The sequence below is a fragment of the Mauremys reevesii genome, linkage group 1 (genome assembly GCF_016161935.1).
Source record: "Mauremys reevesii isolate NIE-2019 linkage group 1, ASM1616193v1, whole genome shotgun sequence".
In the NCBI taxonomy this organism is placed as follows: domain Eukaryota; kingdom Metazoa; phylum Chordata; order Testudines; family Geoemydidae; genus Mauremys; species Mauremys reevesii.
In genome coordinates, this window is record NC_052623.1 from 193,363,472 (window position 1) to 193,390,256 (window position 26,785).

The 26,785-nt window shown below is 42.1% G+C and overlaps 1 long non-coding RNA gene across 1 annotated transcript; it reads left to right on the forward strand.

The window, feature by feature from the left end:
• LOC120387242 lies at window positions 1–26,685 on the forward strand. Its single transcript, XR_005590079.1, has 3 exons — window positions 1–70; window positions 13,813–13,926; window positions 26,665–26,685. It is a non-coding gene; the product is annotated as an uncharacterized LOC120387242 (long non-coding RNA).
• Window positions 26,686–26,785: the final 100 nt, after the last annotated feature.

Below are 26,785 nucleotides of genomic sequence, written 5' to 3' on the forward strand. Positions count from 1 at the left end.
CAGACAACAAGAGGCAATCAACCCTGAAAAAATGCTGGAGCATGAATCACAGCTGACCAGAAATTGTGAGGTAAGCCTTTTCCAACCACAGCCATTTAGCAGTATGTGAAAATACCGTTGAAGAAATCAATCCATAATTTCAGCATTTATCAAGTTCAGATAGATTTCTGTTGTTCCTGTCTAATTTGGATGATATGACTCAGCAGAAATCCCACGTGGGATATCAAAAGAGTATCTGGGAAGCTATTTCCTCATTTTATTGACTCCTTTGGCATTCTATCAAGGAATAAGATCTGTTGTTAACTTCAAAGGACAGCCACATTCTTTGAAAAGAGAACATTATTGATTATGGAATCCACAGCTGTATATAATGCAGTGTAAGGCTCAATTTATATGCTCCTTCTATGGTGCTTATTAATTCTTGGTGCGCACACTTTTTCTTCATTACACTGAAATGCTGGTTTCGAGGATAAGAATGAAAAGGTATTTGAAGCATCTAAACAGACTATGTTTATCTTTTGGTTTTATAGGTTTTGATATTTATGGAGTTGGGGAAGGAGGGAATAACTAGGCAGATAGGAAATGACAGAAAGAACTTGATATTAACTTAAAGGGACAGTGTGAGATCCCACCCCCACCTCGAATAAAGGCGGCAAACATGGGATTTTAAAAGATTCACTTTTAGAATGTTTATGGGAGCTTTTTCAGGAATAAGAGTATGTCCATCCACTGAGGGTATGTCTACACTATGGGATTATTCCGATTTTACATAAACCAGTTTTGTAAAACAGATTGTATAAAGTCGAGTGCACGCGGCCACAGTAAGCACATTAATTCGGCAGTGTGCTTCCATGTACTGAGGCTAGCGATTTCTGGAGCGTTGCACTGTGGGTAGCTATCCCGTAGCTATCCCATAGTTCCCGCAGTCTCCCCTGCCCATTGGAATTCTGGGTTGAGATCCCAATGCAAAAACAGTGTCGCGGGTGATTCTGGGTAAATCCTTCCTGGGTAAATCAATCCTTCCTCCATGAAAGCAACGGCAGACAATCATTTCGCGCCCTTTTTCTCTAGATTGCCCTGGCAGACGCCATAGCATGGCAACCATGGAGCCCGTTTTGCCTTTTGTCACTGTCACCGTATGTGTACTGGATGCTGCTGACAGACGCGGTACTGCAGTGCTACACAGCAGCATTCATTTGCCTTTGCAGGGTAGCAGAGATGGTTACCATCCCTATTGCACCGTCTGCCATGCCATTGTAAATTGGCGATGAGATGATGGTTATCAGTCGTTCTGTACCGTCTGCTGCTGTCATGGGTGCTGCTGGCTGGCCTCACTGAGATTGGCTGGGGGCGCATGGACAAAAATGGGAATGACTCCCCGGGTCATTCCCTTCTTTATGTTTTGTCTAAAAATAGAGTCAGTCCTGCCTAGAATATGGGGCAAGTGTACTACAGAACCAGAGAGCACAGTCGCTCCGTGTCAGAGCTCCAGAGATCCCGCAGAAATGATGAGCTGCATGCCATTCTAGGGGGTGCCCCTGCAACAACCCCACCCGTTGCTTCCCTCCTCCCCCAACCCTCCTGGGCTACCGTGGCAGTGTCCCCCCATTTGTGTGATGAAGTAATAAAGAATGCAGGAATAAGAAACACTGAGTTTTTAGTGAGATAAAATGAGGGGGAGGAAGCCTCCAGCTTCTATGATAGTCCAGGCAGGACATTAAAGGGTGGCGTGGGAGAGGAGCCCAGCCTCCCGCTGCTATGATAGTCCAGGGAGTACAGAATCTTTTCTTTAGACATGAAAGGGGGGGGGGGGCTGATAGAGCTCAGCCTCCAGTTGCTATGATGAAGACGGTTACCAGCCATTCTGTCCATCTGCCAGGAATGACCGGGAGTCATTCCCATTTTACCCAGGCGCCCCCGGCCGACCTCACCGAGGCCAGCCAGGAGTACTCACGGGCTGATGATAACTATGGATAGCGGTCATATTGTACCGTCTGCCACCGGGAAGGGGATGCTGCTGTTCAGCGCTGCAGCACCCCGTCTACCAGCAGCATGCAGTAGACATAGGGTGACACTGAAAAAAGGTGAGAAATGTTTTTTTCCCCCTTTTCTTTCGGGCGGGGGGGAAGGGTGTAAATTGATGACATATACCCTGAAACACCTGGGAAAATGTTTTTGACCCTTCAGACATTGGGAGCTCAGCCAAGAATGCAAATGCTTTTCGGAGACTGCGGGGACTGTGGGATAGCTGGAGTCCTCAGTACCCCCCTCCCTCCATGAGCGTCCATTTGCTTCTTTGGCTTTCCGTTACGCTTGTCACAGCACTGTGCTGTGGCCTCTGTGTATCATAGCCTGGAGATTTTTTCAAATGCTTTGTCATTTCGTCTTCTGTAACGGATCTCTGATAGAACAGATTTGTCTCCCCATACAGCAATTAGATCCAGTATCTCCCGTATGGTCCATGCTGGAGCTCTTTTTGGATTTGGGACTGCATCGCCACCCGTGCTGATTAGAGCTCCACGCTGGGCAAACAGGAAATGAAATCCAAAAGTTCACGGGGCTTTTCCTGTCTACCTGGCCAGTGCATCCGAGTTCAGATTGCTTTCCAGAGCGGTCACAATGGTGCACTGTGGAATACCGCCCAGAAGCCAATACCGTCCATTTGCGGCCACACTAACCCTATCCGACATGGCAATACCGATTTCAGCGCTACTCCTCTCGTCGGGGAGGAGTACAGAAATCGGTTTAAAGAGCCCTTTATATTGATATAAAGGGCCTCATTGTGTGGACGGGTGCAGGGTTAAATCGGTTTAACGCTGCTAAATTCGGTTTAAGTGCGTAGTGTAGACCAGGCCTGAGTTAACCAGGATCAGTTAATCAGGTATAACTCCATGTGTAGAGAAGCAGTTACAGGGCTGGGACTCAGTCCTGCAATTAAGCACACTGGATATGTCTACATTGCAATAAAACACGGCCCATATCAGCTAACTCAGGCTTGTAGGGCTCGGGCTGCAGTGTAGAAGTTCAGCACCCGTCCACACAATGAGGCCCTTTATATCAATATAAAGGGCTCTTTAAACCGATTTCTGTACTCCTCTTTGTGAGGAGTGGCGCTGAACTGACTTCATTGGATATTATGTGGGCACAAATTGGCGGTATTGGCTCGGATGCACTGGCCAGGTAGACAGAAAAGGCCCGTGAACTTTTGGATTTCATTTCCTGTTGCCCAGCGTTGGAGCTCTAATTGTGCAGTCCCAAATCAAAGAGCTCCAGCATGGACCATCGGGAGATACTGGATCTAATTGCTGTATGGAAGACAAATCTGTAAAAGATTAACATGACAAAGCTTGCACAAGCCAGCTCTGAGTGTTTTATTGCAGGGTAGACATACCCTATGTATTTAACTTAACAAATAGATGGTCCCATTAACTTCAGTAGGAGTATTCAAGCACTTCAAGTTAAGCAAACACGACTATTTGTGGAGTAAGGCCCTAACATCTGATTCTCCCCTCACAACATAAATCAGGATAAACTCCACTGAAACCAATAAATTTACACCAGTGAGAAGACAATGTAGCCCTAGGTGTACATGTGCATAGCAAAGGCTTTAGGCTGATTTTGATCAGTGTTTTTCACATGGTCACTCTATTTCTGTTATACTTGTGATGGAAAATTGATTTTTTTTTAAGATGAAATAAATTTTCTGTTGGGGAAAATTTTAATTAACCAACCATAACTAATGAAAAGCACATTACTTTTATAATTCTTTATTAATCTAAGATGTTATGCTATTGTAATATAAGTAACAATTAAGGAAAGAGGGAAGAAAATATATGTATTTTTAAATGTAGATTATTTTTAAAGGGATAATCATGGCTACCTGAATGTGTTACCTACTATTGTTACAAGTAACACCTAAAACTAATATGAGTTGAAAAAAAATATATTTGTTGCTGTATAGTCAGTTGACTGATTTCTCCACGTGAGTCAGTTAAACCGATCATGCAAACATCTTTGTGTGGGTGGCTCTCCACTGACTTCATTGGAGTATCATGTGGGCACAAAGGTTTGCCTATGATGAGCAGTGTGACAGATCAGGCCTTTGATTAGTTTCTCCTGTTCATTAGAATTTCTCTCCTAGCAACAGGAGATAAATATGGAAGCACATTTTGTAAAAAATTAACAACAAAAATTAGCAGAAGAGTCTCAGAGGTGGGTTCACTTTAACTAGTACTTTTTTTAAAACTAGATTTCAAGCTGAATTTGTTTCTCTTTAAACTGGCAATGTCTGAACTTCTGCATATGGGACCAGCGTATTACAGATGGTCATGTTTGGGAGGGTTTAAACTTTCCCTCTCATTTGTTTAGTCCTGTTTCAGAGCAAAATCTCTGGCTGTTTTCTTATCTCCTCTATCTCTTCCAAGCTATGCTGTAGTTTGGAAATAGAAAGGCATTGAATGATTAGCTAACATTTTACTGGCTGGATTTAAGGAGCTTTTCTTAGTGAAGGTAGCTTTCCTTCTGGAATCTGCTCTGCCATGCAGTCAAAACATCACACAAAAGACTGCCCTTCCAGAAATGTCAGATTTGCCCCATTTGAAAGAATTTGCCAACCAGAACTACAGAAAGCAGGGCCAAGGATTTATTTTACACTATTTGTGCACCACTCTGCTTTGCCACTGAAGAACGAGCAATGATCTGGTAGAAGACCAACAAATGATTCCATCAGTGATTTAAGGGCAAGAATGAGCTCTACCTGCAGATAATTACTATCTGCCCTAGTCCTTATCCAGTTCTTTTATTGATGAGAAGGCTGTGATTGTGTTTTCTCTTGATATGTAGCATGACCATATGTCCCATTTTAGCCAGGACGGTCCCTTTTTTAGGCCCTGTCCCAGCCATCCGAACCTTTTTGACAGAACTAGGCATTTGTCCCAACTGATCATCAGTTCACAAGAGCAAATGGGACAGATGCCCAGTTTTGTCAAAAAAGTGAGTGGGACCCTTAGCGCAGAGGGACGTGCGGCAGGAGGGGAGAGACCGAGTGGCAACAGCAGCCCTGTGCTGGAATGAGGACTAGGGAGAGCAGCTCAGGCTGGCTCGCCAGCCCCACGTGCAGGGTGGAGAGGGGGGCCTCAGGCAGCCCTGTGTGCAGGCGTGCGGCAGGGGTCTCAGACCACCAGCCCCGCACACAAGGTGGTGGCGGAGGGAGGGGAGTTTGGGTGGCCCCATGTGTGGGGCAGAAGTGTGGGGGAGGCTGGGGCTGACCTCGGGGTGTGGGACCTCAGCCTGGCCCTGCACTAGCAGGAGGCAGGGAAGGCTTGGGCCATCCCCGCATGAGGGAGAGGGGGTTTGGGCCAAGCTGAGGGTGTCCCATTTTCCCTTTGGGAAAATATGGTCACCCTATTGACATGGTTGGATGCTGCATGATACAGAAGTATCATTGTGGCACAGATTGAAAAGAATCTATTTTTATAAACAGATTAAATCTGTTATAATGTAAACACACACATCATAGACCTAATTCTGATTTGAGTGTGTATAGCCAAATGTATCACAACATGATTACTGTTACTGAATCAACCACTTGACTCTGGCTGAATCTCTATAAATTTATTTAACTGATAAGAATGAGGTCAGTTTCAGTCAGCAGCTGCTGGGTGCAGGAAGCATTTTTTTTTTCAGAAACACCATGTGACAGTGTTTCCAAAAGGAAAAAAAAAATCGAATCTACAGCTCTCAAGAAATCCCAAAATGTTGGAGTTTTCCATGAACTGGAAATTCCGAGTTTAGCCAGCACATCTCATTAGTTAAGGAAACTCCTTTCTTTGCTGTAGATACAAGGTTGTTTGCTCATGGTCTACTTTGGTCCAATCATTTGGAATATGTGTATGTGTACTCTGTATGAAGGGACACTATTAAAGCTTCCCTTGCATGGATCTTTCACATGGAATAGCTAGTCTGTTATATTACCCGCTGTGAATATCAAGATAAAGTGAGGTGAGGGTACATTTACTCCACATGACTGTCTGAGTGGTACAATGCAAGAACTCGCTCTGAGAGCCTGATCACTGCTAAAAGCATCTTTAAAGGACACGGTCCTGTAACATAACACTATCACAGAGGAAAAAGCAAGTGCACTTACTTTTACATGAAAGCTAAACTGAATCAAGGTTAGTTGCAGCTAAATAAAGTAAACGTGAGATTATCAAACTAACTCATGCTTACACTGCAGTATGTGTTTCTCTGATTGCGCTGTAGCTGCCAGACCTGTCAGGCTAGCGCTTCTCTCATAACAGCTTTAACAGAGACAAAATGTCATTTTCTTTTCAACTGTCATCCAGTGTCCATTGCTCCATGAAGAAAGGGTATAAGATCTTTATCTAGGAAGACGGAACCCATGTTCAGCCAGAGAAGCTTGATATAAAAATCAATCAGACTCCAAAAGGTCCTTAATTCTGAAAGCAAGCTGTTTTTGCTGTTTTACCAATGATCACTAGCTGAGAATATGAATAGCTATTTATTTTGTAAAAGCCATAAACTCATTCTCTTAAAAAAATTGTAGATGTTGAAATTCGCACCAATATGCTACAAAATAGACACTGTGACAAATCATGTGCCAATAATTAAAAATTACCTACTTCCCATGTGCTCAGTATCAGTAATCATGTACAAAATGCGGATCAAGTGCTACCCACAGAGGTAGAAATGAAAGCAAGTATCTAATCTCTGATTTCCTTTCAACAACACGGTAAATTTCAGTGCTCATAAAAAGAAATGCTGATTGCATTGGATAGAGCCTGTCACACTCTAGACATAGATTCTATAGCAGGATAGCTCATTCCTGATCAGACCTTTTCTGGTTGACACTGGTTGGAACTGTTTGAACGAAATCCTGACCTCAAATTCAATTCACTTTAAACCAAATCTCTTGTGGCAATGCTAAATTAATCCTCTCCGATGCCATGTACTACAAGCACTGCAGCTTTGCCGCTGTAGCACTGCAGCTTTGCCGGTGTAACACTGTAGTGTAGCTACTTAGGCCTGGTCTAAATTGGGGGGAAGGCGGGATTGATCTAAGTTACGCAAGTCTTATGGTGAAAAATCCATGTCATATAGCACCAAAGTCAAATAGAGACCTATATTTAAGCATAAGCTCCCTCATTCTAATCACTCCAGTAAAACAAACCTTTTGGTAGCTGTCAGCAGCTACAGGACTTCTCCTGTGGCTTGATTATGTGAACACTAATAGGCCTATTGAATTTTGTTGCACTTAGCAAAATCAGTCCCCTCAAGGGAGCCCATTGCTAAGCATCAACAATGGAGTGTCCAACTTTTCTGCAGCTAATGGCATCAGCAAGGTGTCCACTGACTCTGGCTGTGGGAGGGATGAAGGAGTCTGTTGCTGGTAGGCTGAAAAGTCCATTCTCCCTGCAGTGGCTGGCATAAGCAGTCAACTCTGACTGGGCACTGTGAGGTGGTGAAGTTACTCAACTCTCACTAGCTTCAGTGGAAGTTAAGGGTGTTCAGTACTTTGCAGGATCTGGCATTGGGCAGGGTAGGGAAGTGGTGCTTTGGGAGAAAAGGAAGAGCTGGAAGAGGAAGTGAGATCTAGGAGAGGGGGAGACGCTGGAACAATAGGATTGGCAACATGGAAGGGAATAAAGACAAGTGAAGTTGGGATTGGGAAGAGTTGGTATCTTAGAAAAGATTTATTTTAAAAGTAGAAATATCGAATGGGTTGTCTACATAGCAATGAAACAGCCCTGTAGCTCCCATTGGCTGACACAGGCCAGTGACAGGTGTCTAAAGCATTATGTCGAGTTCTGAGCACCACATTTCAGGAAAAATGTAGACAAACTGGAGAAAGTTCAGAGAAAAGCAACAAAAATGATTAAAGGTCTAGAAAACATGACCTAGGAGGGAAGATTGAAAAAAATTGGGTTTGTTTAGGCTGGAGAAAAGGACTGAGGGGGAACATGATAACAGTTTTCAAGTACATAAAAGGTGTTATAAGGAGGAGGGAGAAAAATTGTTTTCTTTTCCCTCTGAGGATAGGGCAAGAAGCAATGGGCTTAAATTGTATCAAGGGCAATTTAGATTGAATATTAGGAAATACTTCCTAACTGTGAGGGCAGTTAAGTGCTGAAATAAATTGCCTAGGGAGGTTGTGGAATCTCTCTTGTTGGAGATTTTTAAGAGCAGGTTAGACACGCACCAATCAGGGACAAACTAGATATTACTTAATCCTGCCATGAGTGCAGGGGACTGGACTAGATGACCTCTCAAGGTCCCTTCCAGTCCTATACATCTATGATGTGTATGATTTGGAGCCAGAAGAGAAATAGTTTATGGATATTTATTATAATTTTATTGCAGTAGCATCTAGAGGCACCAATTCAGATCAATGTCCCATTACGGTAGGTGCTGTACAATACTTCTAGTAAGTGATGTTTACTGTCCTGGAGACTTTATAATTAGACAAGACAGACAAAGGGTGAAAGTGGAAATAGAGGCATGGGGTGAAGTATTTTATACGGAGATATACCTACCTCATAGAACTGGAAGGGACCTTGAAAGGTCATCAAGTCCAGCCCCCTGCCTTCACAGCAGGACCAAGTACTGTCCCTGACAGATTTTTGCCCCAGATCCCTAAATGGTCAATGCTCAAACCACTGAGCTACCCCTCCCCTTAGTTTCCCCTGAGTATCTTGCTTGAGGTCACATTGTGGGTCATTGGCAGAGCCAGAATTGAACCAAGTCTCCTGAATCCCTGGTCAGTGCTCTAGCTGCTGAACCATGCTGCCTCTGTGCCTTGAAATACCTGGATTTACTAAGGTTGCTAGCACATGCTGAAGCCATCCACACAGCTATACCACCAGCGCTAGTTCATTGAAAGCTAACATGGGTATGCCTACCTGTGCTACAATCACACCTTCACTTTGCAGTGTAGACAGACACTACAGAGGGTTAGAAACTTGCTTTTTTAGGAAAGTGGAATCATGAATGTGGGAGGTGGCGCAAGACTTGGGATGAAATTGCAAGAGTTGGCAACACTGTAACAAGTTGACATTTGTTTTCATTTAAAATATTTGTTATCCAGTCAGGGGCGGCTCTAGAAATTAGGCTGCCCCAGGCAGCGCGGTGTGCTGCGCTGCCCTTCCTCGGTCCCGCGGCGGGTCCCCTCTTCCCGCGGCTCCGGTTGAGCTCCCGCGGCAGGTCCACCGGAGCCCCGGGACGAGCGGACCTGCCGCAGGCATGACTGCGGGAGCTCCACCGGAGCCGCGGGAACAGCGGACCTCCCGCGGGCACGGCTGCGGACGGTTCGCGGGTCCGGCGGCTCCGCTTGAGCTGCCGCAGTCATGCCTGCGGGAGGTCCAACCGAGCCGCGGGACGAGCCCCCCTACCGCAGTCATGCCTGCGGCAGGTCCGGTCATCCGCGGCTCCGGTGGACCTCCCGCAGGCATGACTGCGGCAGGTCCACCGGCCCAGCCTGCCGCCCCCTAGATTTGGCCGCCCTAGGCAACAGCTTGCTTTGCTGGTGCCTAGAGCCGCCCCTGTATCCAGTGAAGGAGGAGGAACCACACTATATTACTTAGGGGACCAATCATACAACACTAACAGCAACTAGTCAAAGCCAACTGTTTGTGAACAACTCATTCTCAAAATATCCATCCATTCTATTCAAAGAACACTTACAGTAACAAATTCACACAAAACCAGAATAGGTTCTCATGTGACTGGCTAGTCAGGGCTAGCGGGAATCTTCCCCCATTATGATGAATACTGTGCATAACAAATACTTACAGTGGCTCTAAATAATATCATTGGACTTAAATGACTAATCATAGACTAGCAGTAACAAATTGCAAAATACAGTAGGTTCCCAACAACCAGGATGCTGAAGATTGTTCCTGTAAAGAGCTACATTATCAAAAGGCCAGGCCTCCTTTTGTACCTACCAGCTGAAAGAGCCAGCTGTGTTATTTGAGGTGCAACCCCACAGAATTGTTCCTGCAATTCTTTAGGGGAGGGAAGGATGGTTTAGGACATGACTTTTTCAAGGTGCAAATTACACCAAGAGCAACAAAACCCGGGCATCCGACATTTGAAAACACACCACCCCGCTATTCAGTTAATACTTATGAATAATGAATGCTTTTGTAGGAAACAGGGGGAGGCACAGTAAATATTATTAAACATGAATAATTCATCCAGCTCTAATTAGGAGTAGACATTTTTAAACCATGTTCACAGGCAGAATACTTAAAGTAATTGACAGGGGCGGACAAGGAAAATATTATACAGTATATCTGTTGCTCCATACTATGTTGATGCAAATGGTAATGGTTACTTTCATATCTAGCTATTTAAGAGTTCAGTAATGGCCACTATGTATGTGGAAGCAGAGGACTGAGGAAGAATGGTCTTGTGTTAAAAAGCACTGGGACTTTGGAGATTTGGGTCCAGTTCCCAGCTCAACTACGAACTTCTGGAGTGAACTTGGGCAAGTTACTTAGTCTTTCTGTGCTTCAGCTCTCCATTTGTGAAATGAGCATAATAGTATTTTCCTACCACACAGGGTTTCTGGGTTGATATATTCATTGTTATTCACTCTGATTTTACAGTAACGGGAAGGGTCATATAAGGATTGAGGCAGAATTGCATCTGCTTGAAAGGAATCAAATAAAAGACAAGCACCAAGTGATGCTGGCTGCCCAAAACTATGAGCAAAGTTACTAGAAATTTAAAAATGAATAAATGTCAGCATTGTTAAAAGAGGAAGATTTTAAATTTTATGGGGCACTAAGTGAAGAGACCAAAGATACTTAAAGAAGTCTTTTCATGGTTTACCATGTGCTTTTTTTAGCTGATAGCTTTGCTATGCTACTGTCACCTCTCACTCCTGTCTACTACTACAATGTCTGTGGAAGGATTAGTGAATGACCTTGTATCTCTGAACCCTGCCACAGTCATGTGACCTGGAATGGTCATCTTAAACCATAGTTTAAGACCTAAAGAACATAATGTGTCACACAAGACCACTATATAAACCGATTGTGCCCCTGCCCCGCCCCCCCCCCCACTCCAGCAGCTTTACTCAGAGCATGTCATCGCTACACAACGTAAGAAATATCAGTAGCCACTGGTGCATTATTGTACCAATGGTAGAAAATTTTGGGAGAAAAATCCTTGAGTGGACAAGGCTTAATAGTAAATAATGTCTGGTTCTGATCAACATCTGTTTTCATTCTTATTAGCAAAGGGATTTCAGCCCTACTCTTACTGAACACATTATTCAATCTTCACTATGGAGTGAATTTAAACTCCATAATTACAAGTATTGCATTGTGCTCAGTAAAACAGTAAATCACAATTGCAGGAGTACAAAGCATCTTTTGGAGTGGAAGGGGGAATCAACAATAAGGAACGGATATTAATTATTGAAGGAACTGATATTAATTATTTATTCGTAATAGCAGTATTAGTTATCTTTTCATAAATCTGGAGAAATTGAAGCAAATTAACTCCTTTCTCCCAGGAGGCTCAATTATAGACTAGGTTATATTTATAGGATTTGCCTTTATAGTTTACATTGAGTGTTACTTTCTTCCTCTGTTGCTCTGGGCAGGGGCTGCAGGGAGGGGAATATAGTGATAGAGTTGTGATATTAAGAGACAAATTAGTTTGGTCCATGCAGAGCACACTTACCCCAATAAAAATGTCCATCGTCTCTAAGTTTGACTGATGAACAGCTCAATAAAATATCTGAGTCTAAACAAAACCACAGCAGTGAGGTCCCAGTGCAGTTTACATGCCTGCTGGAATGATCAATAGTTTAACAGTTATCATATCATAGCCGCTTGGTAACAAATGCTCTTTTTCGGTTTTAAAAGCTCAGCTGCTCAGGTACCTTATTTTCTCATTAAACCATATCTAATTACTGTGTCGAACAGCTGCAACAGTACAACTTTGGGTAACGGCTTCACAACAGAGTGCCCACCCCCTCAAATTTCTGCTTATTCCCTCCTTTTGTAGAGTAGACAATCCCATTGTTTTGAAATTGTAGGAGTCCCGCAAGCCCTTATCCTCAAACTCATGGTAACTACCACACCAAATCATGGCCAATTTGAAGGGTTTGCTCCTCAGAGTGAGCCCCTGTAAATATTTTAACTTTATATGAACTTTGGGCCACATGCTCTCATCCTGCTAGAAAACATGCACATAAGGAATAGTACTTAGAAGAGCAATAATGCTTAGAAAATTCCTTGAGGTTTCCCTCCTGGAATTTTCTCATTATGGTCTCCCCTGGGGAAGAGGGGTTTACAAATTTATTCAGGGTCAGTAGCCAAAGCCTGAACATCTGTAGAATCCCAGGCTCCATCTGCCCAAATCTTGGGAGAGTCCCTCCTATTAACCACATGGCTCCCCATCCCTGAAACAGCATGACTCCTTGTGTGCTCATATTGGGCCAAGGTCTGTGGTCAATGGGAGTTTTGCTTGAATGCAGACCAAGGTTTGTGGCGTTTCTTCTTTTACCAATATCCCGTCCCCTTTAGAGAGCATTAACTCCTCGCCAAGTCTTCTGGTTGGCCAAGACTAATTGCTGTTTGGATTCTGGAAAATCTGATTGTACAGTAGTTCCGAGGAATATGCAGTGCACAGAGACTTTTGCTGGCTCCTGGTCTATCAGCTGGGGTGGATTTAACGTAGGTGTTTCAGAAGTGTTTAAATGAGTTGGAAGCACAAGTCCCCTTGACTTTCACAAGGGATTCATTTCAATGGGTCCCCAAGGATCCCTTTCCATGGGACTCGTCACACACTTCTGAAAGTCCTTCACTGAAGCAATAGGGCAAAAGAACTGGGAATTGCCCCCAAATAAAGCCCAGCCTGAATATTAAAAGAATTGTGCTGGGCTGGGTCATGAGTGGGAAAGGAGGAGTTGGGGGTCAGAAGTGGGAAGATTAGTATGGGCATAATGGAGGGCATGAGGGTAATGGAACAGGGCTGGAGTGGAGGTTGGAGTGGAGATTTTAAGTAGACTAATACCAGCCCACACAATCCAAACTGCGAGGACCTATGTTTGAATGTATTTTGGCTTCTGACAGGCTATAAATTTATTTTAAATTAATATTTCTTGGGCTAGGGAGGACAGAAGGGAAGAAATCATTTTTCCTGATCTCCACTCTTCATTTCTTCATACTGTCTTCACAGATATGTCTCCATCTTCCTTCAGACTAATTTATCTGCCATGTTAGATATTCCTTTTTCCTCTCCAACCCCTATTTCCCTGTGTCTTTACTCTTTTAATTACTCACCTTCTCCTCCTATCTCTTTTTACCTTCATTTCATTTTTTCCTGTCTCTCATTTCCATGATCCACTACATTACACATTGTTGCCTCCTGCTCCCCAATCTTACACCTCATCCCCAAGTCTTATGTCTCCTCCCAAGACACCACCCTCCTTCCTCCTCACACTCGTGTGTAAGCTTTGCTTTTCCATCTGCTACCCAAACCAGTAACTGCCCTGAGGTAGGCCAGGTATTGTTTTAATAACATTGGGTCAAACCCTGAGATCCTTCCAAAGATTTTATTCAGTTCTTATTTGACCTAACATTTCTATGTATGTCAATTGGAATTTTGACTCTGCCAGGACTGAGCAGGAACCTCAGGACTTGATCCAGTCAGCAGATCTACCAGAAAATGAAAGGGGTGGTGGTGGGGGGACCTAGACATGGGCAGGAGATAGAAGGCATCATCTTCTTTTAGTTACCATTGTAATTTTACCTATCATGGATTTTCTTTCTACAGCGTATCATCCAGCCAGCCCACTCTCAGTGATACTGGATTTCAGCTAGCATTGCAGATGAAGCAGCATTGGTGCACATACAGCTGTGTACAGGGGGTGCACAGATGTCACATTTGGTACGTACTAGCCAGCTGTATCTGTCTTTAGAAAAGGGAACAAAGAGGACCTGAGTAATTATAGACCAATCAGCCTATCTTCAATATCTGGAAACATACTTGAACAAATTAAACAATCAATATGTAAGCATCTAGAGGATAACAGATCAAATGTAGATTTGTCAAGAACAGATCATGGCCGAACCAACCTAATTGCCTTCTTTAATAGGATTACTTGCCCAGTGGATGGGAGGAAGCAATAGATGTGATGTGTCTTGATTTTAGTAAGGCTTTTGACACCGTCCCACACGACATTCTCATAAGCAAACTAGGGAAATCTGGGCTAGACAAAATAACTAGAAAATGGGTGCACAGCTGGTTGAAAGACAGTACTCAAATAGTCATTATTAATGGTTAGCTGTCAAACTGGGCAGACATATCTAGTGGGGTCTCTTAGGGCAAGTCCTGCATCCAATACTAGTCAATATTTTCATTACTGGCTTGAATAATGGAGAGGAGAGTATGCTTATAAAATTTGTGGATGACGCCAAGCTGGCAGGTGTTGCAAGCACTTTGGAGGGCTGGATTACAATTCAAAATGACCTTGACAAGTTAGAGAATTGGTCTGATCTCAGCAAGATGAAGTTCAATAAAGACAAGTGTAAAGTACTTCACTGAAGAAGGGAAAAATCAAATACACAACTACAAGTGAGGAATCACTGGCTAGGTGGTAGTACTGCTAAAAAGGCTCTCGGGGTTATAGTGGATCACAAACTGAATATAAGTCAAGATTGTGATGCAATTGCAAAAAAGGCTAATATAATTCTGGGGTGCATTAACAGGAGTATTGTCTCTAAGATGTGGAAGGAAATTGTCCTGTGCTACTTTGCACTAGTGAGATGTCACCTAGTGTAATGTATCCAGTTCTGAGCACTACACTTTAAGAAAATGTGGACAAATTGGAGAGTGTCCAGGGAGAGCAAACAAAAGTAATAAAAGGTTTAGAAAACCTGAACTGTGAGGAAAGATTAAAGAACCTGGGCATGTTTAGTCTTGAGAAAAGAAGACTGAAGTGGAAGCTGATAAGTTTTCAAATATGTTAAAGGCTGTTTTAAAGGTAAGATAAGACAAGAAGTAACGGGATTAATCTGCAGCAGTGGAGATTTAGGTTAGAATCATAGAATATCAGAGTTGGAAGGGACCTCAGGAGGTCATCTAGTCCAATCCCCTGCTCAAAGCAGAACCAATCTCCAACTAAATCATCCCAGCCAGGGCTTTGTCAAGCCTGAACTTAAAAACCTCTAAGGAAGGAGATTCCACCACCTCCCTAGGTAACCCATTCCAGTGCTTCACCGCCCTCCTAGTGAAAAAGTTTTTCCCAATATCCAACCTAAACCTCCCCCACTGCAACTTGAGACCATTACTCCTTGTTTGGTCATCTGCTACCACTGAGAACAGTCTAGATCCATCCTCTTTGAAACCCCCTTTCAGGTAGTTGAAAGCAGCTATCAAATCCCCCCTCATTCTTCTCTTCTGCAGACTAAACAATCCCAGTTCCCTCAGCCTCTCCTCATAAGTCATGTGCTCCAGCCCCCTAATAATTTTTGTTGCCCTCCACTGGACTCTTTCCAATTTTTCCACATCATTCTTGTAGTGTGGGGCCCAAAACTGGATACAGTACTCCAGATGAGGTCTCACCAAGGTTCAATAGAGGGGAATGATCACGTCCCTCGATCTGCTGGCAATGTCTCTACTTATACAGCCCCAAATGCCTTCTTGGCAACAAGGGCACACTGTTGACTCATATCCAGCTTCTTGTCCACTGTAACCCCTAGGTCCTTTTCTGCAGAACTGCTGCCCAGCCATTCGGTCCCTAGTCTATAGCAGTGCATGGGATTCTTCTGTCCTAAGTGCAGGACTCTGCACTTGTCCTTGTTGAACCTCATCAGATTTCTTTTGGCCCAATCCTCTAATTTGTCTAGGTCCCTCTGTATCCTATCCCTACACTCCAGTGTATCTACCACTCCTCCCAATTTAGTGTCATCTGCAAACTTGATGAGGGTGCAGTCCACGCCATCCTCCAAATCATTAAACCGCCCCAGGACTGACCCTTGGGGCACTCCGCTTGATACCAGCTGCCAACTAGACATGGAGCCGTTGATCACTACCCATTGAGCCCGATGATCTAGCCAGCTTTCTATCCACCTTATAGTCCATTCATCCAGCCCATACTTGTTTAACTTTCCAGCAAGAATACTGTGGGAAACCGTATCAAAAGCTTTGCTAAGTCAAGAAATAGCACATCCACTGCTTTCCCCTCATCCACAGAGCCAGTTATCTCATCATAGAAGGTAATTAGGTTAGTCAGGCATGACTTGCCCTTGGTGAATCCATGCTGACTGTTCCTGATCACTTTCCTCTCCTCTAAGTGCTTCAGAATTGATTCCTTGAGGACCTGCTCCATGATTTTTCAGGGACTGAGGTGAGGCTGACTGGCCTGTAGTTCCCCGGATCCCCCTTCTTCCCTTTTTTAAAGATGGGCACTACATTAGACTTTTTCCAGTCATCTGGGACCTCCCTCAATCACCAAGTGTTTTCAAAGATAATGGCCAATGGCTCTGCAATCACATCTGCCAACTCCTCTAGCACCCTCAGATGCAGCACATCTGGCCCCATGGACTTGTGCTAGTCCAGCTTTTATAAATACTCCCGAACCACTTCTTTCTCCACAGAGGTCTGTTCACCTCCTCCCCATGCTGTGCTGCCCAGTGCAGTAGTCTGGGAGCTGACCTTGTTTGTGAAGACAGAGGCAAAAAAAGCATTGAGTACATGAGCTTATTCCACATCCTGTCACTAGGTTTCCTCTCTCATTCAGTAAGGGCCCACACTTTCCACTTTAGATATTAAGCAAATCTTTGTAACTATAATGGTAGTAGTTAAGCTTTGGAATAGGCTTCCAACAGAGGTTTTGGAATCCATGTCACTGGAAATTTTTAAGACTAGGTTGGACAAACGCCTGTCAGAGATGACCTAGGTTTACTTGGTTCTGCCCCAGCAGAGGGTGCTGGATCAAGGTCCCTTCCAGCCCCATGCTTCCACAACTCACCTCTTCTTATTTCTGCTACTCCATGTTAATATTTGCACCGTAGTTAAATTTTTATTTGGCCAGAATATAAAATGGTTGATACTATGCTTTGTGGTCGAAAGGAACTTTTTGTTGCATATTCTTCCTCCCAGATCTGAGGAAGAGCTCTATGTAGCTCAAAAGCTTATCTCCCTCACCAACAGAAGTTGGTCCAATAAGAAGATATTACCTCACCTATTTTGTCTGTCTAATATTCTTGGATCGACACAGTTACACTACCACTTCATACATATCAATAATTAGTCATTAGAGCAAGGGGACTGGAACCTGGATTTCCCATCTCTCAGGTGACTGCCCTACCCCCTGGGATATAGATTCCCATTTGCTCTTTTGGCTAAAGGTTATAAGAGAGAGACCCCCTTCCCAGCCCCTGTTTTGTGTGGGTTTAGATATGCTCAGAGCACATGGGGGGACATCTAGTTTGTTAATCCTTCTGGGGCTTAAAAATTAACTGCTGAGCAATCTTAGGACTTGGTGGCTGTACTTATGCCCAGGTGCTGAAATTTAGGCATCTTGGGGATTTCAACAGTAAAAATTTAGGTGTCTCCTGGATTATGCAGCAGCTGAACAGGGGTTTTATGAATGCCAGTGGTGCCAAAGTGTTGGACCCTAAGTGTTGGACTTAGGCACCGAAATCCCCTTTGTGAATCCCACTCCAAGACCTTAGTAGGATCCAGAAAAAAAGGTTAGACGTTTGTGAATAAGAGTATCTAGAAATATAAGATTTTAAAAAAATTGACTGGGTAAAAAATGCAATTTTGTAATAATTGATGTTTTGCACGTATGTCAACAAAAATTTTCACTTGGAAATTTTTCAAGGGGCAGAAGTTGAAACATCATATTTTGGCAATGTCATTTTAATTTGTGTTGACATTTATGTATATTTAAATATATTAAACAATACTAATATTTTATATGCTTACATATTTAATATTTTAATATATTTTAATATAAAATTCTAAAATTTTAATGGTCCCTAGTTTTTTGGAGGGGGTTAAAATTTTCATGTTGGGCAAAATTTCAAATTTTTGGCTTCATGTTTCAAATCAGAGCACTTTCTAAAGAATCTTGGAATTTCCCAAGGGCTTCTCTGCTCCATCCCCTCTCTCCCAGAAAGCTCTAAGCACTGCCTAACAGGTGTTTCCTTGGAACCTAACCCCCTGCATTTACATTAAATCTTATAGGACAATTGGATTTGTTTAACATTGTTTCACTTAATGTTGCATTTTTCAGGAACATAACTACAACGTTAAGTGAGGAGTTACTGTACTAGTTACAGTGGTATCCAAACAGGATTGGGATCCCACTGTGCTGTACTCTGTTTGAACACCAAAAGGAGCTGATTCCCCCTCAAAATGGTTTATAGTCTAAAGAAAAAAACTCCTTATCAGCAGATGGTTCTATAACTGCCTTCTGCAGTAATTTCTTTCTTATTCTACTGAAGCTAGCTGGTACTGGTAACTGCTGGAGATAGGAACTTGGACCAGATGGAGCACTAATCTGCTCCAGTAAGGCAATTACTATGTTCTTTGGGATCCATCATCTTCACTCAGATGGTAGATGATCAAATGTATAATACCAGCTGGTGGTGTTTGACCTTGTTGTGATAAAATTATTCTGTATTAAAATGTTCTTCAATATGATAAATAAAGAGTTAGCACAGAAGCTTTATTTTTATAATTTATGGGTTTTTTTATAATCACTTTTATTAGGAACATAGTGAATACTTATCTGGCATGGTTATAGGAAAAGGCAGCTGTAGCTACAGTTCCCTTACAACAATGAATATGAGAAAACACTAAATATTTTCTCCACATATTTAAAATACTGTTTTATTGCTTAGTCTCTTTGAAGATGAAAGCAAATCCCTTGGCACCAGTGTGGGTTTTTTTTTTTCCAGCACCCGCTTGTGATCAATGCTAGAAGATAATTTTTTTAGCAAAAGATTTTGTGGGTTATGGGAAACTCTTACTTCTGGGCTCTGTTCAGCACAAATATCCATCAGTCTGTGTACAAACCTAATCATAAAGAGAACTGCTGAAAACGTTGGGCTCTCTAGCCTACTGACATATCCAACAGAAAGTTGGTTGAGGCATCATCAATAAATTTGCAGGATGCCTGCAAAAACAACTGGAAGCATGGAAGGTCTATTTGAAATGTGACTGCCTCTCCACTGCCAATATGAAACCCAGTGCAATAGGCCAAAAATTGTTATGCATTAATACTGGTTGAGAGACAATGTAGGCGAGGCAATATCTTATTGAACCGTCTTCTATTGGTGGAAGGTACAAGCTTTCTAACTACACAGAGCTCTTCAGATCTGGGGAAGGAAATCAGAGTGTCTGAGGTAAATACAAGTTGGGACAGATTGTTAAGCAGAAGGGGTAATGAATGGTGGAGGGGGTCACTTGAACTTAAGAGGGCAATTGGAGGGTTAGATTGCTATGTTTGAAGTGTGCAAGTGAGGGTAGCAGGCAATGTGATGTGTTACAAATAGTTGTAAAAGGACTTAAATCAATGTCCCTGTTAAATCCGTGGCTTTTGGTGTCTAGCAGAGTTATGAATTTAGGTTCCCAAACTTGACTTTTGCAGATAGCTTTCAAGAGAAACCTGCACACTATTATTGAAAGATCAGATATGGAATGATTGATATGTGAAAAGTGCCCATGGGCAATATGATGTTTTTGTCTCTTGTTTTTCTGTGTGAGTTCACTCAAGAATGTAATGTGTTTTTAGTTTCCTCCAAAGAGATGTTGCTTGGGCATTAGAGCAGAGGACTGGATTATAGGGGTCTCCTGGGCTTTGCTCATACTACCTTTAACTCATTCTGTTGGCAATCATCTCAAATCTTAGCCTGACAGACAGAGAGGGTGAAGGGTAAGGAATATTCAGTAAGTGTGTTGATCCTTGGGTGAAAAGCACTATAGAAAAGCAAACCACTGAGTTTTCATTTCTCTGTTAACGCATAAATCATATTTGGCACATGATCAAGTAGGTCAAAAGCCAGATTAGCAAAGCATAGTCTCAAATCTATCCACAGAGATAGAACTCCACAAAATAATTCCTAAAGCAGATCTTTTAGAAAAACTTCCAAACTTGATTTTAAAATGGTCAGTGATGGAGAATCCACCATGACCTATGGTTTGTTAACTAACCAACGGTCAATTACTCTCACTATTAAAAAGGTACACCCTATTTCCAGTCTGAATTTCTCTAGCTCAAACTTCCAAACATTCATTGGATCATGTTATAACTTTCTCTGCTAGACTAAAAAGCCTGTCATTAGATGTGCTCCCCATGTATATACTTATGGACTGTAATCAAATCACTCCTTAACCTTCTCTTTGTTAAGCAAAATAGATTCAAGGGCCTCAAACTGAAATGGTTTCTCATCCTTTAATCAATCTTGTGGCTCTTCTTTTAACCCTCTCCAATTATCAACATCCTTCTTGAATAGCAGACATGAGAACTGGACACAGTATTCTAGCAGAGGTTGCCAAATACAGAGATAAAATAACCCCTCTCCTCCAATTCAAGATGTTTATTCAGCCCAAGATTGCATTCGCCCTTTTGGCCCCAGCATCACTCTGGGTGCTCATGTTCAGCTGATTGTACACCATGACCCACAAAGCTTTCTCAGAGTCCCCGCTTCCAGGATAGAGTGCCCCATACTGTAAGTTTGGTGCATATTCTTTGTTCTTGGATGTATATGTTTACATTTATCCATATTAAAATGCATATTATTTGTTTTCACCCAGCTTATCACATAATCCAGATTACACTGTATCAGTGAACTGTCCTCTTCATTATTCACCACTACCCAGTTATTGTATCATCTGCAAATTATCAGTGATGATTTTATGTTTTCTTCCAGGTCATTAATAAAAAAGTTTAATAGTGTAGGGCCAAGAACCGATCCCTGCAGGACACTGCTAGAAGCATACCTTTTAAATAACAATTTCCCATTTACAATGACATTTTGAGTTCTATCATTTAGCCAGTTTTTAATCCATTTTATGTGTGCAGTTTAAATTTGATGTCTTTCTAGATTTTTTTAAAATCAAAATGTCATGGAGTACCAAGTCAAATGCCACACAGAGTTCTAAGCATATTACATCAATACTACTACCCTTATCAGCCAAATTTGTAATATCATTAAAAAAATCAAATTAATTTGACAGGATCTATTTCCCATAAACCCACATTGATCCTTTTTAAGATAATTCAGTGGCTGATAGAGGACTTGATTAATAAAGAATTAAAGGTAGGTACTATAATTAATGCTGATCAAAATCATACTGACAGGCCTATAATTACCTTAGTAATCCCATTTACCCTTTTTAAATATTGGCACAACATTAGCTTTCTTCCAGTCTTCTGGAACTTCCTTGGTGTTCCAAGATTTATTGAAAATGAACAGCAACAGACCAGCAATCTCCTTAGTCAGCTCTTTGAAAACTCTTGGATATAAGTTATCCAGACTTCCTGATTTTAAAATGTCTTACTTTAGTAGCTGCTGTTTAACACCCTCCTGAGGTACTACTGGAATGGAAAGAGTCTTATATGATATGACTACTTCAGTTGTTTTCCACCCCAAATACAGAACAGAAATATTTATTGAACACTTCTGCTTTTTCTACATCACTATTGGTCATTCAACCATTTCTATCTAGTAGTGGACTAACACCACTGTTAGGACTCTTTTTGTTCCTAATATACTTAAACTCTTTATTGTCTTAAACAATACCGTCCATAAATTTCTCCTTGTCCCTTTGCTTCCTTTATCAATGTTATACAAGTCGTAGCTTGTGATTTATATTCATTTCTATCTATTTCCCTCTTCTTCCATTTGGTATATATTATTAGCTGCCATCACTTCCTCATTAAACCAGTTGTTTGTTTGTTTGTTTAAGCAATATGGCCTTCTTCAACTGTGGGAGTATGGCTTTTGGGGAATCTAGTGAAGTGTTTTTAAATAATTCCCAATCATCATTCATAGTTTTCTGATTCAATTTATCGCTGACCTGGGAACCAAGAGTAGGAGTGGGCTGATAAAGTTTGCGGATGACACCAAGTTGGGAGGTATTGCAAATTCAGAAGAGGATCGGGATATCCTCCAGGGAGATTTGGATGACCTTGTAAACTGGAGTATTAGTAACAGGATGAAATTCAATAGTGAGAAGTGTAAGGTTATGCATTTAGGGATGACTAACAAGAACTTTAGTTATAAGCTGGGGACGCACCAGTTGGAAGTAACGGAGGAGGAGAAGGACCTAGGAGTCCTGGTTGATCGTAGGATGACTATGAGTAGGCAATGTGATGTGGCCGTTAAAAAAGCTAATGCGGTCTTGGGATGCATTAGGCGAGATATTTCTAGTAGAGATAAGGAGGTGCTAGTCCCGTTATATAAGGCGTTGGTAAGACCTCATTTGGAGTATTGTGTGCAGTTTTGGTCTCCCATGTTTAAGAAGGATGAATTCAAACTGGAACGGGTACAAAGAAGGGCCACTAGAATGATCCGAGGAATGGAAAGCCTGTCGTATGAAAGGAGACTTGAGGAGCTCGGTTTGTTTTCCTTAACCAAAAGAAGGATAAGAGGAGATATGATTGCACTCTTTAAATATATCAGAGGGATAAATACCAGGGAAGGAGAGGAATTATTTCAGCTCAGTGCTAATGTGGACACGAGGACAAACGGATATAAATTGTCAGTCAGGAAATTTAGGCTTGAAATTAGACGAAGGTTTCTAACCATCAGAGGAATGCAATTCTGGAACAGCCTTCCGAAGGAAACAGTGGGGGCGAAGGACCTCCATGACTTTAAGATTAAGCTAGATAAGTTTATGGAGGAGATAGTATGATAGGATAACGGGCTTAGTCAATAGGTCAATTAAGTGCCACACTGGTAATTAGTACAATGGGTCAATGATAGGATATTGTTAGCCTTTTTCCAGAGGGTATGGCTGGAGAGTCTTGCCCGCATGCTCGGGGTTCAGCTGACCGCCATATTTGGGGTCGGGAAGGAATTTTCCTCCAGGGTAGATTGGCAGTGGCCCTGGAGGTTTTTCGCCTTCCTCCGAAGCATGGGGCAGGGGTCGCTTGCTTAAGGAGTGGGTGGATCGGCTTATGTGGCCTGCATCTTGCAGGAGGTCAGACTAGATGATCATAATGGTCCCTTCTGATCTTGAATTCTATGATTCTATGATTCTATGAATACTTCCTTCCAACTCATTTGTTTAATAACTGTTTTCTGCTTTGTAAAACCGGCCCTTTCAAAGCAGTGAGTGAGTGAGTGTGTGTATGTGTAAGTAAGTGTAATCACTGGTTTGGAATTATTTCTGTTTGCACTTTATACATCTCATCTAGTCATCATGATTACTTGTACCTAACTTCCATTAATTTTTAATTCTGTGATCAGTTCCTCTTTATCTGTCAAGGTGAGATTTAATATAGAATTCCCCCATATTGGATACATGTTTTGCATTAGGAAATGGTCCTCTACAATATTTAGACATTCCAGGGATGTTTTAGTACTGGCAGCATGAGACCTCCAGCATGTCATTCAAATTGAAATTCCATATGATCAGAGCTTTTTTTCCCCCTACTCATTATAGATAGGATGACCATCTCCTTATGTACCTGTTTCCTAGTTGATGTGATGGTCTGTAGCAGATACCACCTAATACCCCATCTTGTGCTTTATCTGTTAGGACATTGATCCATAAGCATTGGAGGAGATCATTTTTTGTGAAAGCCCATAACAGGCTCTTCAGTTAAATTGTCCAAACTTCTCAAGCTGAACACAGTTCTTAACCCCAATTTTTGTCTTACCTATATCCAGGTTAAAATACAATCCTACTACACACAAATGCAACAGTATAAAATCAGGCAAACAGAAACAGATGAGTTTGTTTTTTTTAAGAAATGAGGAAGAAGCAAAAAAGTCAAACGAACACAAATGCTGTTTTCAGCATTCAGGAACCTACCTACAAAGTCTTGCATAAAAGACTTCCCCTGGGAAAAGCTCTTCCCACATCCTCACTGACAATTGCAGTGTGGCTGAACCACCATACCCCTCTATTTCTAATGTTTTCCAAGAGATGATCTAATACAGACACATTCAAACCACTACTAGTCATTCTGTAGATTTGGGCTGTAACCCTGGCACGCAAAACACAAATATGGATTAACTTTATTCTTTTGTTTCCTCTGAGAGAAAGACATACATCAAAAATGGAGATGGAGACAAAGGGATAAAAGAAACACAATAAATTTTAGTATATATATTTTTTCCTTCTTTGACATCAATTCAGTTCAGGCTACTATTGCCAGCTGGTTTTAGAGCTTTGCTTTAACTATCTGCTTTTTCTACTGCAGTAGCTTCTACTAGTTAGCTTCTGTTGTGGCAAAAAAAAAAGAACAACCTCACCTGCACACAACCCCCACTCTGCATTCGACAAGTCCAGCAAAATAAAAATGATACAAATGAGTCCATTTTAGAGCTGAATTTAACCAGTGTTAGCCCTCGATGCTATATAAACAGCAACTAATAACTAAATGTGGGGTGCAAGTTAGAGCAGAACTTGGTCTGCTGTTGTTAACATATAGGGCTTGATTCTCCACTGCCTGGCATTGTGTGTAATCATTTACACCTCTACACACGCTTTGGTATAATAGATGACTACACAAAATGCAAGGCAGTGGGGAATTAAGCCTGTGAAGTATAGTCCATTTCTGGAGAGAAAATTCTTGTTAATGTCTTGAGGCCAAATTTTGTTCCCAGGTACACTAGTGTAGATAGGAATAACTCTGTTGAAGAGAGTGGAGTTATTCTAACTCTGCCTAGTCTATCTGGGAGTAGAACATGACCTTCTGTCTCAGCTGAATGACATCCAGATAGGTAAAGATTCCCACAAGGTTAATTGACTTCTCAGTGTCAAAGCTAACTAACTTAAATATTTAATAGAAGAGTTTAAAGATGTTATTTTGTAATTAGCAGTGCCACCAGCAGGTAGCACTGGTATGTGCTAGATATGGCAGTAAACATAGTAAGAGAGAGCCTTTTTTTTTACAGAGGCGAAACAGACACAGATTGCCTGAGTTCCAGTCAAGCGCTTTAACCTTTTGGACATGATTCATATCTGTGATTAAACAGGCAGCTAGATTCTGATCTTATTTACACCGGTGTAAACCTGGAGAAGCTCAAGTGAATTCAAAAATCACTTTAGATATATACACAAGTAACAATCTACTCCAGCATGGCTACCGCCTAAGAAAGGACTCCCATATATCACCTGAACCCCGCGTTGCACAATTAATGTACAAAGCCATGTGACCACCAACTGCTTTAAGTGTCCAGCTCAGTAATTTCCATAAAATCAATAATCTGTATTAAAAATATAGTTTTGCCCTTGCTTATGACTGTCAGTGTAAAACTTAGGCTACTGCCACTTCATTAGTGAAACCATTGACTTGGCAAGCTTGGAGCTGGAAGTCACATTGTGGGGAGTGAGGTGGTGGTATTAAACAATACAGTTTGAGCAGTTTTAGAATAACCCAAGCAGAACGTTTCCCAGGCTGGAATTCAGAAATTATCAGGTATTTTAGTTTAACAACCCTGCAGCATTTGTCAGGGCAGTCATCAAAACTCCCTCACCTCCCCCACCATCTTCCCTTTATAACCTGTTAAAATAACACTGTCTACAATTACAGAGACATTTGTTATGCATGATATAATAGACTGCAAATATAAAAAGGCATTATCATTACTTTTGTCCTTTGTTCTTCCAGGCCAGAATATTGCATAGTTCTTTACTTTGACATTTATTGCTTTTAGATTGGTAATAGAATGGTTTGTGTTGCTCATTATCTTGAATGATGATAATATTAGAGGTTGGGGAGCCTGAGTTCCCTGTTAAGTAAAGTAAAGGCTTCTTATAATTTAGCAAAGGTTATTACTGGACAATTACCCACAATACAATTCAAGTCTAATAAACTTTAGCCATATTCACTCTTAAATGCCACATTTGTAGTATGGTTTCTAGGAAACCTTACAGAGAGATTCATGTTGTATATAATTTTCCAGTGCTGACTGATGGGTGGCTATAGAGCAAGGGCCTTGGTCAGAGAAACTTCCAGTGACCTGAGAGTTTGCTTACATAAGTACTGAGGGGAAAAATGAGCTATGAACCCATTTGCCATAACTCCATTGAATCCAATGGCGTTAATCTGGATTTGTACTGATGTAAACCCCTTTGGGGTTAGAGATCATGGCACCTTTTAAACACTGTCCTGAGGCATAGGAAGTGCTGTTTTCTCCAGGGTGAAGGAGAGTGGAGAGAGGGAGAGTGATGGGGTGGGAGGGTTGAGGGCCTACAGTGAGCAGACTCTTACATAGCAGCACAGCCGAGAACCAGCCCAAGAGGGATGTCCAAGGACAGGAGCCAGGAGGAGCACTGTGCCAGGGAGGTATCGCCCGAGAAGTGAGACCCAGTATCACTGTCACTCAGAGCTGTATGGGGCCGTGAGTACTGGGGCTTGTGGCTTTGCTTTAGGAATAAGGGAAGCTGTACTTAGTTAAGTGAGGAGGTTGTCTCTTTGTGTGTGTTTTGCAGAGGGCGGCAGAAGAGGGCACCAGAAGAGTTTGTTACGGAAGTTTACAGGCACCAAAGATGACCAGGAGCACCCAAGACTCACTGCTGGACTGGATCTCTGCCCAGGATTCCTGAACTCAGT